Source organism: Dipodomys spectabilis, unplaced genomic scaffold, assembly GCF_019054845.1.
Source record: "Dipodomys spectabilis isolate Male_0828 unplaced genomic scaffold, ASM1905484v1 ptg000173l, whole genome shotgun sequence".
NCBI classification, from domain to species: domain Eukaryota; kingdom Metazoa; phylum Chordata; class Mammalia; order Rodentia; family Heteromyidae; genus Dipodomys; species Dipodomys spectabilis.
Window position 1 is genome coordinate 10,159,498 of NW_024870850.1, and position 13,694 is coordinate 10,173,191.

The 13,694-nt window shown below is 44.1% G+C and overlaps 1 protein-coding gene across 2 annotated transcripts in view; it reads right to left on the minus strand.

Moving 5' to 3' along the window:
• Positions 1-13,694, minus strand: part of LOC122119695 (zinc finger protein 26-like) — a 31,096-nt gene that overhangs the window by 14,757 nt on the left and 2,645 nt on the right. For both annotated transcript variants that reach the window (XM_042693727.1, XM_042693726.1), the window contains exon 2: positions 128-250. The gene's annotated coding sequence lies outside the window, so the exon portion shown is untranslated. The remainder of the gene's footprint in view (positions 1-127; positions 251-13,694) is intronic.

Below are 13,694 nucleotides of genomic sequence, written 5' to 3' on the forward strand. Positions count from 1 at the left end.
TACCAGGAGGGAAAAAAGGACATTTTTAGAGCCCCAAAATACTAAAAGACATTGGGTTTATGTGTCATTACTAAATGTGATTATGAATGTCACTCTGGAGGATACCATTATCGATGTACTATCATACCTGCTGCTCTGTACAAGAGTGGATTCAGTAAGATGCTGTTTGCAAATTGTTATGGGAGCCCTGTAGTAGCCTGGAAAAGGTGTAGTCCTCTCTGCGGTACAGGCACACTGGGCTGGGAAGCTGCTGAAATAGAAAATGAATATACAGGTTAGACAACACAGAAGGAAGGATAGCATTTGTATTTGTGTGTGTGCACACACACATGTGTGTGCCAGTTCTGGGTTTTAAACTCCAGGCCTGGGCACTGTCCCTAAGCTTTTGTGCTCAAGGCTAGTGCTTACCACTTGAGCCACAGCTCCACTTCCAGGTTTTTGGTAGTTTAGTAGAGATAAGAGCCTCACAGACTTTCTTGCCAGGGCTGACTTTGAACCTCAACCCTCTCAGCTTCCTGAGCAGCTAGCTAGGGTACAGACATAAGCCACCAGTGCCCAGCAAGAATAGCATTTTTATCATGTACTGAACATAAAATCAGCAAAATTTTTTATTTAGTATTATAAATTTTTCTTGTTGCCAAGGATTGGTGTGTGCTCTACAAAGACCCTATCACCAAGCTACAGTCCCTGACTGTAATCAGTGATTTTAATAATATTGAGCATTCATTATCTGCACCATCAGTTAAATAAAAGAAGCATGTGGTTGCTAATCCATTCATTAGGAGACCTTTGCTTGGATTCAGATTCAAGAACAGACAATGGTGACAGGTCATCCACTTATGAAGTTTAGTCCTTGAAGACCCTATGTTAATGTATATTAACTATTATAATCAGGCCCATAGAGCTCCATGTATGAATGTAATCCTAGCAACTCAGGACGCTGAAATGTGAGGATCATGTTTCAAAGCCAGCCCAGCAGGAAGTCCATGAAACTCCTCTCTCCAACTAACCACCAAAAAGCCAGAAGTGGCTCAAGTGGTAGAACTCTAGCCTTGAACACAGCTCAGGATCAGCGCCCAGGCCCAGGTTCAAGCCCCAGGACTAGCTCAAAAAGAGAAAAAAAAGCCAATTATGAAAAGAACAAAAGTTAAATCACTATTTACTATACAAGAGCATATATTGGGACTATTTTAGGACATTAAATATTATTACTATAAAACATGTCATCTTAGATGCTTTTTAAAGACAACAGGGAAAACAATGCTTAAATTTAGCAAGATTCTCAGGCGTAACTATGAATCACAGGATAGTGTTCATGAAATTTTATCAAATGTTAAGTGAAAGCCTACATCATGCAGGAACAATACCTGACCAGTACTCTTTTGGTACTGGATTTTGAACTCGAGTTTCATACTTGTTATGCATGTACTCTTAACACTTCGCCACATTCCTAGTCTTTTTTGCTTTAGTTATTTTTCAGGGAAGGTCTTTTACTACCCCAACCTTGTACCAGCTGGCTTCCGTCCATGACCCTCCTTCTTAAACTACTCATGTATCTAAAATTGAAGTTTTAACCCACCATGCCCAGCTTATTTGTTAAGGGGTTCTCATTCACTTCTACGCATGGCTGGCCTGAAATGACAATCTTCCCACAGGTGCCCCATCTCCCTTTTATTTTTTATAATACGCAAATACAGTAAAGAAATTCTAGGCCAGGCACTGGTGGCTTATGCCTGTAATCCTAGCTACTCAACAGGCTGAGATCAGAGGATTGCAGTTCAAAGCCAGCCTGGGCAGGAAAGTCTGCAAGACTCTTATCTCCAATTGATCACAGAAAAAGCCAGAAGTGGTCCTGTGGCTGAAATGGCAAAAGTGTTAGACATGAGCAAAAGGAGCTCAGGGAATGGCACAAAAAAAAAAAAAAAGAAAGAAAAAGACATTCTAGATTTTCAAATGAATCAAATTACGGAACTTCTTTTACTTAATCTGTTAAATACTCATTTCATGCTATGTATAATCATCTAAGACACATACACAACCCACCTAAGTTACTCTGGCCCTATTCACAGGATATCCAATTCCTTCACATCTTTTTCTTATTCTCATATGCAAGACTTTCTATAGACTAAGCCAGGTGCTACTCAGGAGGCTGAGATCCTGAAGACTGCCATTCAAAGCCAGTTCAGACCCAAAAGTCTTTGAGACACCATCTCCAACAAACCAGCAAAACGAGAGAGTGGGGGTGTGGTCTAGCAGTTGATGCCTTGAGTTCTGGCCAACATACTGGCACACACATGCGCACTTGTGCACACACACAAGATTTTTCATAGCTTGTTTCTCCAGGAAGCTAAAGCCTTTTCCTCCCTGGTTATGTAACTGACAAGCTCCTGGTAATCCTAAGCAGCACAAATTAGCCTCCCTCTCAAGTGTCACTATCAGTCTTAAAGGGGCTGGGCTCTACTTCCAAGACAACAATAGTGGTTTCAATTTATCTCTTTAATTCCTTATTTTGCTACAAATTAAAGCAAGAGACTATTACCTGCTATTTAGAGGCAGCAGCATGGCTCACATCATAAAACTCTTGCCTAGGAAGCGCAAGGCCCTGAGTTCAAACTCTAGTATGACCCCAAAAAATGTTTAAAATGAAAAACACAGGATAAGAAGAATAGAAGGGGTGAATATAATCAAAGCACTGTATATATATGCATGGATATATGACACTGAAATTCCTCCCTGTGTGTATAACATCCATCCATAAAAATTAGATTTGCAAACAAATGTGACAGTACAGACACATGCTCCCTCTTATGTCTGTTTAAACCACTTTTCAGTCACCAGAAGCTACAAGAGTATTCAAAAGGCACACAATCTCTAAAAACCATGACAAGATAAGAGGTACTGTCTAAAGTGGTGCTTAGAGCCAACCATGAGAGGGGCAAAGAGGCTGCCTGGAGCAGAGTAAAGTTGAAGCAACTTGGGAAAACCTGTGGGAAAGGCCAGAGGTGATTCAAGTGAGACTGCAGGACTTTGTAAGTCTGTCCCCGTTTGTCTGCTTTTAGGTCACTGTGTTGTCACAAACTGGGAAGGTAGAACATACAGGACCTCTCGGGAAGCCCTATCTCAACATAAAAGCTAACTCTGACCAACTGTATCTGTTTGGATGACTCTCAGGTTTCCTGAATCTCAATTTTCTCATCTGGAAAGAGGACAGAATTACTTCGTCCTCAGAGTCATGACCTTTGAATTGGTGATGCACAGATCTAGCACTTTATGTGTTGAATGAAGGCACTCTACAAGTTCACCATGCTCCCAAGTCCTTCCCTCCTTGACCCCCAGGCCTATGCTACCCCGGTATTCTCATATTAATCTCTGACACCTCCATTTTGAGATATTCAGATGAAAAACCCTGGAACCATCTTTTACTCCTTTCTCTTGTCTAGCCTATTGTAGCTCACCAGGAAATCCCTCCAGGGCCAGGCATCAGTGGATCACACCTATAATCCTACTCAGGAGGCTGAGATCAGAGGATCCTGCTTTGAAGTCAGCCTGGGGAAGAAAGTCTGTGAAACTCTTATCTCCAATTAACCACCCAAACTAAGCCAGAAGGAGCATTGTAGCTCAAGTGGTAGAATGCTAGAATTAAGCAAAAAAGCTAAAAGGACACTATCTAGGCCCTGAGTTCAAACCCCAATACTGGCATTGAAAAAAATCCATCCAGCATCCTACACTGCCCTCCATCTTCATACTACCTTGGTCCTTTTCAGCACTTTTTCCCCTCAAAACTACAGGGATAGCCTCCTAAGTAGTTGTTCATCCTGTCAGCTGAAGAATGGAGAACTGAGACCTGCCCCCATGGTTCAGACCACATTTGAGTAAAAGCCAGAGCCTTTATTGTGGATTATAAATCCTGATCCCCTGCTATAATATGGCAAACCAGTCTCTTAGCCTGTCCTCTGACATACTTGGTAACTGTCATGTGGGCCCCTTCACTGGTCCTCAAAACTGCCAATTAAGTAGCCATCTTAGGAGCTTTGCACAATTTCTCTTAGCCTGGACCACTTGTCCTCCAGATATCTGAATAGCTCACTCCATCTTCCTCCTTCAGAACCCCGCTCGTACATCTCTGTAAACCTTTCCTGCCTACCTCACACCAAGCACCTCCTTCCATTAAATGCCAGACACTCACTGGCTAACATATATTACATATTCAGTCACTTCCTACTACAACATGAGCAGTGTGACATTGGAGACTTCGCTGTGCTCACTGCTATTCATCCAGCATCTAGAACATCACAAAACATCTCCTAATCAATTGATAAAATATTTGTCAGATTCAGTTATTGAGCAAAATGTGAGGGGTTTATAACAGGTATAAACAATAAAGGTTAAAAATAAGTCTTTTTTTTATGCTAAAACATTGATTCTCCTGCCTGAGCTGGCTTCAAACTATGATCCTCAGATCTCAGCCTCCTAGGTATCTAGGATTATAGGTGTAAGCCACTGATCTCCACCCAAATCTTTCATTTTAAAGTTTAAACTAATATGACAAACTATATATTTGTTCCAAATAGTATGCCATGATAATCACAATTAATGTGTGACAATATAATGAATAATGGCAGTGGCAAGGAAGAGGATGGACAGGACACCTAGCCAATGATCAGCATACAAAATGTGAAGCTAAAGTATACATACACTTCCAGTCTGGTAATTTCTGTGAAGGTTTCTATCGGAATAAATTATTAAAATCCTGACATAGGTAAAAAGCAAAGGTATATAGGTAAAAAGGCATCTAGATAGGTATATAGATAAAAAGAAAATAATACTATTAAAAAGGGTTAAAAATGTAAAAAAAAATGCACATATTTCCTCATTCACTGGTGTTAGTTTATAGCAACCAACCACTCTATTTCCTCCTAATGTCTGTGTCATCTGAGGTAAATTTGTAATTTTCCTTTAAGGTAACAAGATTCAGTGAGACTAAGTTTAAAGAGTTATATGGCCTATTATGGCAAAGCAATGACTGGGCCTATACATCTCACTTTCAGGAAAGGTGAGAACTTTTTCACCTATATTCTTTTGAGTCCGGTCGTGGGGCCTAAACTCTGGGCCTGGGCGCTATCCCTCAGCTCTTCAGCTCAAGGCTAACACTCTACCACTTGAGCCACAGCGCCACTTCTGGCTTTTTTTTTTTTTTTACTTTTTTGGGGTTTTTTTTGTCGGTCGTGAGGCTTGAACTCTGGGCCTGGGCGCTGTCCCTCAGCTCTTCAGCTCAAAGCGAGTGCTCTACCACTTGAGCTACAGCACCACTTCCAGTTTTCTGGTGGTTTATTGGAGATAGGAGTCTCACAATCTCTCCTGCCCGGGCTGGCTTTGAACCGAGATCCTCAGATCTCAGCCTCCTGAGTAGCTAGGATTACAGGCGTGAGCCACCAGTGCCCGGCTTTTTTTTTTTACCTTTTGCTTATCAGGTGCTGAGGAATCGAACCCAGGGCCTCATGCATGCAAGGCAAGCACTCTACCACTGAGCCACCTTCTCAGCCCTTCACCTATATTCTTAGATTAAAAAAAGAACTACATAGAGAGACAGAGAGACAGAGAGATGTGGGGAGGGTATGTGTGTACTGGAAGCCTGTGTACTATCCCCTTAGCTTTTTTTGCTCAAGGCTAGCGCTCTAACAATTAGGCCACATCTCCACTTCTGGAATTTTGGTAGTTAAAGAGTCACAAACTTTCCTGCCTGGGCTGGCTTCAAATCTCAATCTTCAGATCTCAACCTCCTGAGTGGCTAGAATGACAAGCATGAGACACTGATTCCGAGTTGTTCTACAATTTCAGCCATACACCCTTAGACTTCAGGAAGAAAGACAGAAGGACTGCTGGCTCACGCTTGTCATCCTAACCAAGTCAGAGACTGTGTCCTAGGCAGCCTGAGAAAAAAATGTGAGCCCCCCCATCTCAACAACAAAAAGATCTAGGTATGGTGGTATGCTCCTGTCATCCAAGCCATGGCAGTAAACAAAATAGGTGGATCATGATCTGGTCCTGTCTGAACAAAATGAAAGACTTTTATCTCAAAAAAAAAAAAAAAAAAACAAGGCTAGGGGCATGGATCAAGTGCTAGAACAACTGCCTAGCAAACCCAAGGCCCTGAATTCAACCATGGAAGAGAAAGGGGCTGGCAGGGGGAAGAGCACAAGAGACAGAGAAGGAAATGGGAGGAGGGAGAAAAATCCCTTACAAGAGGTATTTAAGACTTTTTTAATGTACTCTGAGGGATAAGGCACCAATGTCTCCATGGGGAGTGTGAACACAGGCTTCAGTCATGTGTAGGGCTGAGTGAAGAGGGGCAGGGCTTGGGCTGCAAGCCTGGGAGAAGCTGGGTGGAAAGTAGTCTTATATCTAGTCCCAAGGAGAGCTCCCAGGTTAAGGGATATCTAGGGAAAGGACTATCCAGGCAGAAGGAGAGGGCTTTGTGTGGTAGGATGAATCCAAGACTAAAGAGTCCATAAATGTAGGCAGAAGAAAAGAAGTACTTAAGGTTGAGGACAAAGTATCCATAAAAACCACAGTAAGACTCAAGTGGGAGAACACCAGCCTTAAGCATGCAAGCCAAGGGAAACCCCAAGCCTAGTAACAGCAGAGAAGGGGAGGAGACAGGATGGAAGGGATGGAGGGAGTGGAGGGGTCTCAGCTCAAGAGGCTGAGACCTGGAGGATCTGAGTTTGAAGCTAGTCTAGGAAAAAAAAAAGTCTACAAGACTCCATTTCCAAAACAACCAGCAAGAAAATGAACTGGAAGTATGGCTCAAGTGGTATAGTGCCAGTCATGAGCAAGCAAGTTGGGCAAGAGGCTTCAGTACTAACAAAAAAAAATTTTTTTAACTGTGGATCTAGATCTAAAATGGCAACAATAATGGGAAATGAATGTAATTGGGGGACTAAGGGGAAAGGATATGGGGGAACCAGCAGGAAGGGGAAGAGGAAAATAAGGTATTAGGTAGAGAAGAGGATAGCAATACATTATGGATCTATGTGAAGATAGCATAATAAAACCCAACTAAAGCTTGAAAAGGAGAGGCGTAGTGTAGGGGAAATTAAGGACTAAAACAGAGTGGGTGTCGGTCACCAGTGGCTCAAACCAGTAATCTAAGGTACTCAAGTGGCTGAGATCTGAGGATCACGGTTCAAAGCCAGCTCAGGCAGGAAAGTCCATGAGACTTATCTCCATTAACCATCAGAAAACCAGAAGTAGCACTGTGGTTCAAAGTGGTAGTACAAAAAAACTGATACAGCACCTAAGCCCTGAGTTCAAGCCCATGAGCAACAAAAAAAAGAGAGGGTGACTTGTTCAAAGACACTGTAGGAATCTATGGATACTTGCACAGAAATACTTTCATATTATAAATGTATTACAATAAAAATAAATTGAAAAAGAAAATCAAAACAAATAAATGAATATTGGAGTATCTCAACTCTGTCTAGTGATTGCCCAGGTACTCTAAGAGAAAAAAATTGCCCTTACTGACCATCAACCATTCATCATTATGATAAGTGACCTACCACCTACAGGGCTCTCATAGAAACACAAGATCAGACAGCCACTGAGCCTGTGACCCTCTATAGCCAGCTTGTACATCATGCTATGCACATGGAAACATCCAGGTTTGGCAACTAACAAAGGCTTCATTTTAAGGATGAATCTATAAAATCTTATCTCTCTCTCTCTCTATATATATATATACACACACATGTGCACATATATTTTAGTATATATAGAATATTATCAATCCACAAAGAAATTATAATTTTTCAGGAAAATGGATCAAACTGGAGATCATCAAGTTAAATGAATCTGGGTTTAGAAGATAAAGATCACATTTTCTTGCATATGCAGAGTCTGTAAAACCTAAAAGAGATACTCATGTGTATACATGCACATATACATGTGCAGTATATATGTATATATGCATGTATGTACATACACACATATGTATAGAGTACATGGTTACAATTATGAAACCATTTCAGGGTAAGTGGAAGAGGAGAAGGGAATGATGGATAGTGAATATGGAAATACATTGTGTCCATCTATGAAGGTGACACAAGGAAACTCACTAAAAGCTGTTAAACAGAGAGGAAGGACAGACTGAAAAGAGAGAGCAATAGAAGGGGTTAATCTGATTAAGGTATGTATATGTGTGTGATATACCATGACAAAATTACATTGTGCAATTAATGTACATATTTTTAAAAAGTATAACAGGAGGGCTGGGAAGGTAGTTCAGTGGTAGAGTGCTTGCTTTGCATGCATGAGGCCCTGGGTTCGGTTCCTCAGCACCACATAAGCAGAAAAAGCCGGAAGTGGTGTTGTGGCCCAAGTGGTAGAGTGCAAGCCTTGAGCTGAATTGCTGAGGGACAGCGCCCTGACCCAGAATTCAGGCCCTATAACTGACCAAAAAAAAAGGATAACAGGAATATAAAAAAGATTGTTGGACTCAGGTGCCGGTGGCTCACGCCTGTCATCCTAGCTACTCAGGAGGCTGAGATCTGAGGATCGCGGTTCAAAGCCAGCCCAGGCAGGAAAGTCTGTGAGACTCTTATCTCCAATAAACCACTAGAAAACTGGAAGTGGCGCTGTGGCTCAAGCGGTAGAGTGCTCGCCTTGAGCTGAAGAGCACGGGGACAGCATCCAAGCCCAGAGTTCAAGCGCCATGACCAACCAAAACAAAAAAGTTGTTGGGGGTGAGCAGAAGGGGAGAACAGAAAGTGCATACAGTCAAAAGTACTTTATAAATGTTTGAAAATACAATAAAACCTATTAAAATTGTTTTAAGACATGAGAGGGAAGACGAGGTGTGACAGATGAATTTGTTCTGTGTGTTCTATGTATGCATGAGAAGAGCACAATATAACAAACCATATGCTAACACAAATGTTAAAAAAAAATACAAATTAAAGAAGACAGAATGGATCCCAAGCATAAACTGAAATATCCCACCTGTGGTAAGCAGCAGTTTCTATCCTTGATCCTGGCCAGGTGCCTGTGTGCTAGACAAGATTGCATGTGGACACCAGTAGCTCACACCTGTAATCCTAGCTACTCTGGAGGTTGAGAATGAGGATGCAGTTCAAAGCCAGCCCAGGCAGAAAAGTCCCCATGAGTTTCTTATCCCTTATTAACCAATCAAAAACCAAACTGGTGCTGTGGCTCAAGTGGTAGAGCACTAGGCTTGAGGACAAAGAGGCTCAGGGACAGCACCCAGGACCTGAGTTGAAGCCCCACAACCAACAAAAACAAAATACAAACCTGCATGTGCTCAAGAAATCTGGCTAGACAACCCTTTGGTATGAACTGAGTGAAACAGTGAAGGGGGTAGAACATACCCACCTAACTGCTGACCATCAGATGTGAGTGAGCTTACTGGAATACTACAGCTTTCTAGTCATTAGTGAAAATGTCCCTAATAAAGGACAGAACCCCAAGAAACAACACACTTGGTTAAGTATCAGGCCACTGATCATCTTAACAGTGCATGCCCTGGTCAATAAATGATCCCATCTCAACAACGCACTTATAATGATAGGGCCACTGCCAAAAAGAAATGTCCCTTTCAAAGTAAAAAAAAAACTCTGGATTCTCTACTGACACCCAAAATATAGGGCAAAATCTCCTATACAAAGACCACAAAACAAGACTTTGCCAAACACTCCTTGCTGCCTTTGGAGATCAAACACCAGACATCACTAGTCCCCAGGTTCAGCCAAGAATTTTAGTTCCTTGAATAATTTCATTGTAATTTTTAAGGTAATTTACAAAGGGATTACCATTTCACTAAGTAATGAGTATAATTCTTTTTGGACAATGGGCTAGAGTGTGGTTCAAATAGTAGAGTACTTTACCTAGCAAGTACAAGGCCCAGAGTTCCAACCCCAGCACTGTCAAAAATATTTTTTTAAGTTAAAAAAAAAAAACTTGCAGGGCACCGGTGGCCACACCTGTAATCCTAGCTATTCAGGAGGCTGAGATCTGAGGATCTCGGTTCAAAGCCAGCCCAGGCAAGGAAAAGTCCATCAGATTCATCTCCAATAAACCACTAGAAAACCGGAAATGGGGGGCTGTGACTCAAGTGGTAGAGTGCTCGTCTTGAGCTGAAGAGCTAAGGGACAGCGCCCAAGCCCAGAGTTCAAGCCCTATGACCGGGGGAGGACGGGACAACTTATGCCTGTTACTGAGATGCACTTTTTTTTTTTTTTTTTGGTTGGTCGTGGGGCTTGAACTCTGGGCCTGGAAACTGTCCCTCAGCTCTTCAGCTCAAAGCTAGCACTTTCCCACTTGAGCCACAGCGCCACTTCCTTATGCCCGTTACTGAAAGCTCTTGCCTGTAACCCTAACTACTCAGGGAGGCTGAGATCTGAGGATCTCAAGTTGAAGCCAGCCTAGGCAGATAAATTTGAGTCTTATGCAATTAACCAGTAAAAAGCAGGAAGTAGAGACATGGCTCAAGTGGCAGAACACTAGCCTGAAGCAGATAAAGCTAAGCAAGAGCACAAGGTCCTGAGTTCAAGCCACATACACACACACACACACACACACACACACACACACACACACACACACACACACACACACACACACACACACACACACACACACGACACTGGGGATTCATGCCTATAATCCTAGCTACTTAGGAGACTGAGATCTGAGGATCACAGTTCAAAGCCAACTAGGGTTGGAAAGCCCATGAGACTCTTATCTCTAATTAACCACCCAAAAAGTGGAAGTGGAATTGTGGCTCAAGTGGCAGAGCGCTGGCCTCGTGCACAAAAGCTTAGGGACAGTGCTCAGACCCCATGACCCATGGGGGGGTCAAGCCCCATGACCAACAAAAAAAAAAAAGTATTCATGCTTATAGTGTGAAAAAGAACAATAAAATCTCCCTCTGTACAACCAATATAAGCTAATATTTTATATATGTTTACCATATTTTGTTTACATCATTCCAATACTTCTTTCGTTTGTATATTGAAGAACAGATTCAACTTTTTTCACATAGAAAAGGACTTAAGTATTAAACTTGGAAGTAATCTGATGTACTTTCCGATCTCTACAAAAGCAATGCCAGTTCACAGAGCTTTCACTACTTCTTACTCCCTCCCCTTTCAGCATGGCTAACTATTCTACCTTTTTTATTTTGCTTTTGTTCTCCTTGTGGCTCTGGGAATGGACAGAGCCCCTCCACTCACATTAGCCAAGTGCTCTACCCTGAGCTGCATCTCCAGCCCCACTTCATCTTCTATTTTAGGTCTTGGATTAATCATGGTGTAATCAGTTACACCCAAAGACAGAAAACCACACTGTCCTCTATTGTCCAAGCCTTCATACATTTGTAATGACCTGTTCATTTCCTTGGTTACCTGTCAGCTTCTGCCAGTAGTTTACAAGATCTAAAAGAACATCTGAATTGAATTTTGTCACTATGCCTTAACAAGCCATTGAGGCACCCAAGTTTACAGGTCACACTCACACACACACGCGAAGGAACAACATCTGAGGACCACAGTTCCAAGCCAGCCCTGGCAGTAAAGTCTGTGAGACTCTTGTCTCCAATTAACCAGCAAAAAGCAGCACGTGGAGCTGTGGCTATGGCCCAGCCTTGAGCCTGAAAAATAAGAGATAGGAGCCCCAGGACTAGCTCAAAAGAGAGGAATGGGATAAGGGAGGCCAATAGATGGGGGAGGGCTGATGGGGGCACACTGCTTACAGGTGTGATGTCACAAGTAACCATCCATGTATAACTAATGTCTGCGAATGATGTTTAAGTTTTGGCTATCATAAAGTATTTAAAAGCTCAACTTGTATGCCTGCAACCAAATTACTTCCTTTCAAATAGTTCACCAAAAGTGTGTTTTATTTTTCTGAAAAGAAAAAGAGCATAGGAAGAGGCCAGCCCCGGGTCAGGAACGATTTGCCATCTCACCATCACACAGCTTATTTTTTAATCTTTTTCACCACTTTTTCTTCCTCCTTAAACACCAAGCGCTAGAAGTAAGGCTGAGCGGGGAAGAGCACGGCCGAGAAAAGGTGCCCGGATGGCGGCCGCGGCCCGCGGGGCCCGGCGGCGACTTGGCGGCGCTCACCTGGCCGCGCCCCGCCCAGGCCTGCGGGGCCGGCCGCGACCGCGCCGCCGCGGGTCCCAGCCCAACAAGTTCAAAAAGTTTGTCGAGAGCGAGCCCAGAGCCAAGAGGCCGCGCCGCCACCAACCCCGACGGGGCTCCGGAGAGGACGGGCGGCCTGGAGGCGAGGGGGGGCGGGGCGCGGCGGCGCCAGGAGGACGCGGTGGCGGTGGCGGCGCCGTGTGTCGCCGAGGTCGCGGCTGCGCGGCCCGGACCCAGCGCGGCCTCTCCCCTCCCCCCCTCGGCCGCCGGCCAATGCCCTGACCCCACCTCACCGCGGCCGCCCGGATGACCACTGAGGAGAAGAGGAACTCGGCGGTCCGGAGCCAGCGCCGGAAGAGGCCGAGGCTCTTCTATGACGTCACTTCCGCCCCCGAGCGCCGGCCGCGTGGGCGGACGGCGGGGGCTTCGGGGCCGGCCTTCAAACTGGTTGAACGACTCCCCGTGGATAAACGAGTCTCCTCCCACCCGGGGGGGGCGGGTCAGGAGAGGGAGGGGGGGCTGGAGCACAATGCTGAGTCGACAATTAGGCCTGGGGGCGGGCTGCGGCTGGGGCACGCCCCGCCCGACTCCCGCGGGAAAGCGGCCCGCCAGGCTCTGGGGGCTCTGGGGGCTCTGGGGGCTCAGGCCTGTGGCTCCAGCTACTCGGGAGGCAGAGCTCGGGACGGTAGCTCGAAGCCAGACGGGGCAGGAAAGTCCAGGGTGAGACTCTTTATCTCCAGTTCACCACCAGAATACGGAAATGGTAGAGCAAAAAAGAAACTGGGCTCAGGCCTGAGTTCAAGCCCAGCCCCAGGACCAAAAAGAAAAAAAAAGAAAAAATAGGATAAGGAAAGTTCTACTACTTACCCAAGCTGCTGGAGCAATTGCATTGATCACCACCTCACCCCCATCATGAAGCCTGACAATCTTCCCCCATCCAAATAGTCTTTTTCTTTTTCTTTTTTTTTTTAATCTTGCCATTGAAGTCAGAGCCTGGGAAATACCCCTTAGCTTTGTGCCCAAGGCTAGCGCTCTAGGTTCCACTTGTGGCTTTTTGGTGGTTAATTGGAGATAAGAGTCTCACAGACATTCCTGGCTGGACTGGCTTCCACCTTTGATCCTCAGATCTCAACCTCCTGAATAATGTGAGACACCTTGATTTCCTCTTTCAAAAAGGTTTTAGTTTGATGCAATCGCATTTTTCAAGTCTCTCCTATTTGCTCAGCCCCTGAATTCCTGCCTCTGCCAATAAGTTCTATTCTTTCCTTTTTGATCCAAACCTAGAACTCAAACTCAGAACCTGACAATTTCACTCATTAATTAGTATTCTACCGAATGAACCACACCTCCAGCCACAAGCCAATAAGTTCTAAATGTTTCTCCTACTCCTTCCAGTATTATTGTTAAAGTTTCAGGTCTAACATTGAGGTCTTTGATCCATTTCAAATAGATATTAACAACATGGCAGACAGGGATCCAAGTTTCAGTCTTCTACATATGGATGTGCAGTTTCCCCAACCATTTGTCAAAGAG